Raw genomic sequence first — 2,795 nt, forward strand, 5'->3', positions numbered from 1 at the left:
CAGGGACATTTAAGAAGACATTTGTTTGATACCGACCCAGATGGTTTGGTTCTGACAGGAACATCAGAACCACAGCTTCCTGACAGGAAACGGCTGCAGGTCAGAGGTAAAGGTCACTGCAGGAACAGATGAACTCGTTCAGCTTCAGGTGACAGAAAAAATCTGCAGCTTAAATCTGCAGAGACAGAAAACCAGTTAAAAACCTGCAGCAGAACCAACAGAGTCCAGCATGAGGTCCTGCTGTGACCCGGTTCCTGTGGAGGCAGCCAGCACCAGTTCTGCTTCCTGCCCGACCTCCGGCCGACCCCGCCGACCCCGCAGGGTCATGTACCCGGCGTCCCAGAGCAGGAGGCCCCGCCACCAGGAGGCGCCGGACCGGGCCAGCCGCTGGCTGCTGCTGCTGTCGCTGCTGGTCGTCCTGCAGATCTGCAGCGAGGACACACACACCTGCTCAGGTGACTGACTGCACACACACACACACACACACACACACACACACACACACACACACGCGCACACACACACATACACACTGCTGTCTGACAACCTGACAGAAAAACTACATTTCACATTTTCTTCTGCAGTATTTTGCAGCAGTTTTAGCTTCAGATGCTCATTTATTATCAGTAACTTTTATTATACACAAAGTTTTTAATCCACATAGAAACATTAAGTCCACAAGATCCTGACAGACGGTTCAGGATCTGGGCAGGACCGCACACATCCAGAGATTTATGGATAATAACTGAAACATGAAGATCAGGGGAGGTTTTGGATGAATCATCTGTTTGATTTTTGTAACATGAGTTGATTTTCTGCCTCTGTTGTTGCAGAGCTGCAGAGTCAGTGTTCGGATCCGGAGACATGCTGTCCTCAGGAGGCTGACGGGAGTCTGGAAGAAACAAACAGATTCTCTGGACAGGAGAGCCGGAGGCGGCCGGCGGCGGACAGAACGCCGGAACATCAGCTGCAGTGTGTGGCGGCGTAACGGAGCAGGAAGAGCAGAAAACACAGAACTGGGATCTGAGTCTGAGCTGATTGTCTCTGCAGGATGTTGATGGTTGATTCAGTTCAGAGTCACGAACCTTAAAACAATGAAAGTCTCAGCAAATGATGATGATATTCTGATTTATCTTCACTGCAGCTTCATGGTTTACATTTCTGCAAAATTAAAGTGTTTAATAATATTTTTTACATCACATGTATGAACAGTGTTTATTTTAAATAAATAAATGTTTTTCCATTAATGGGTGGCAGATGTTTATTCTGATTCATAAATAAAATAATGAGCTCTTTGATTATTACTGACATTCACTACATTATAACGTCGGTATAAAAGTAGTGAATGTCTGCAGGAATTATTACCTTTAGAGTAAATTTATTCCAAATTATTACCAGCTCATCAAATAACAAAAGGAAATAAATGAGAAATTCAAGAATTAAAATATCCTCAAAGATTTAGGAGAAGAAAAAACAGAGAAAATATTCCACATATTTATCTAACTTTGTTGTTTCATATGAAGCATGAAGCATATCATGTAATCAACAGTGTCAGATGATATTTAGTCCCAGTTTTCCCTGCATGTTCATAATAAACAAAATAGTAAAATAGAAAATGCCTCGTTCATATTCGTTCATCTTCATTCATATTCATTCATATTCGTTCATCTTCATTCATCTTTCCTTATGAGGCAGTAAAATAACTTCATCATCAGCAGTAGAGCTGCTTCTATAAACGGATGACGGAGCCAAAAGTTGGTGATTCAACGCTCCATCAAAACCCAACGCGTCTCCTCGCCGCCTCGTCTCCTCGTCTCCTCGTCACGTCGTCTCCTCGTCTCCTCGTCTCCTCTGCACTGGGCCGTCCTCCAGCCTGCGTGTGTCGGTTTCTCAGGACCTGTGATCCGGATCGGTGACTCAAACCGGAGGTAATCCCTGGTTCGGCCCACGCAGCCCAACAAAACACACTGAGGTGATAAATCCTCAGAGAAAGCAGAGGAGACGCCTGAACACGTCTGGAATGTGGAGTTTGTGCAACATCAGCTGTCTGAACCAACAGCATGAAACCAAACAGTGACAAAACGGTTTAATCCAGACTGAAGCTCAGAATCCAGACCAGTTTTTCATCCATCCTGAGAAAATCACAGAGCAGCAGAGAAAGAAAACCAGCAGCATCCACACCACTGGTTTGATGTTTCCACAGCCTGATCTGGAAAAACATCAAAAATTATAAACTCTGTTGGTTTTGATTCTTTTCATTCACTTCAGAAGTTAAAACTTCAGTTTGGAAACAAAATCAAACTCAAGTCAGAAAACCAGTGGGCTGGTTGATGGTGCCTTCAATGAAAATGGTTTTCTTCACTTCCAGTAATCTGCTAATGCGCTAATAGAGCTCATTTTTATTTTTATTTTTTTGATAACTTTCACTATAATCAGCTTCCCATAAATTAATATTTAGTTAACTTTCTTGGCTGTTTTGTAAACTTTCAGTTAGAAAAGTCAAACGGAGAAATTCAAAGAATCACTTCCTGAAGCCAAATATTAAATATTAAAGTTAATGTTTCCCAGTCAGTTTTTCTGAGCCATAACTTTAAAATGATGACTGATAATCAGAGATGAACTTCACTGCTGGTCTGATTATGAAACATGAATTAATAATGGGATGATTTTTGGTCCCATCGATGATAAACTCACTGAATGATGTCAGGATGGATTTGTAATATTTACAGCAGATGTTGTAACATCTCTCAGTCATGGCAACTTTTATTTTTCTGCATTGTGAAAATAAACGTGAC

The 2,795-nt window shown here is 42.2% G+C and overlaps 1 long non-coding RNA gene across 1 annotated transcript; it reads right to left on the bottom strand.

Annotated features, from left to right (window-relative positions):
• Window positions 1-571: 571 nt before the first annotated feature.
• Window positions 572-1,197, bottom strand: LOC114154822 (uncharacterized). Its single transcript, XR_003597627.1, has 2 exons — window positions 1,086-1,197; window positions 572-967 (listed from the first exon to the last, which is right to left on the bottom strand). It is a non-coding gene; the product is annotated as an uncharacterized LOC114154822 (long non-coding RNA).
• Window positions 1,198-2,795: the final 1,598 nt, after the last annotated feature.

This window comes from Xiphophorus couchianus, chromosome 12 (genome assembly GCF_001444195.1).
Source record: "Xiphophorus couchianus chromosome 12, X_couchianus-1.0, whole genome shotgun sequence".
In the NCBI taxonomy this organism is placed as follows: domain Eukaryota; kingdom Metazoa; phylum Chordata; class Actinopteri; order Cyprinodontiformes; family Poeciliidae; genus Xiphophorus; species Xiphophorus couchianus.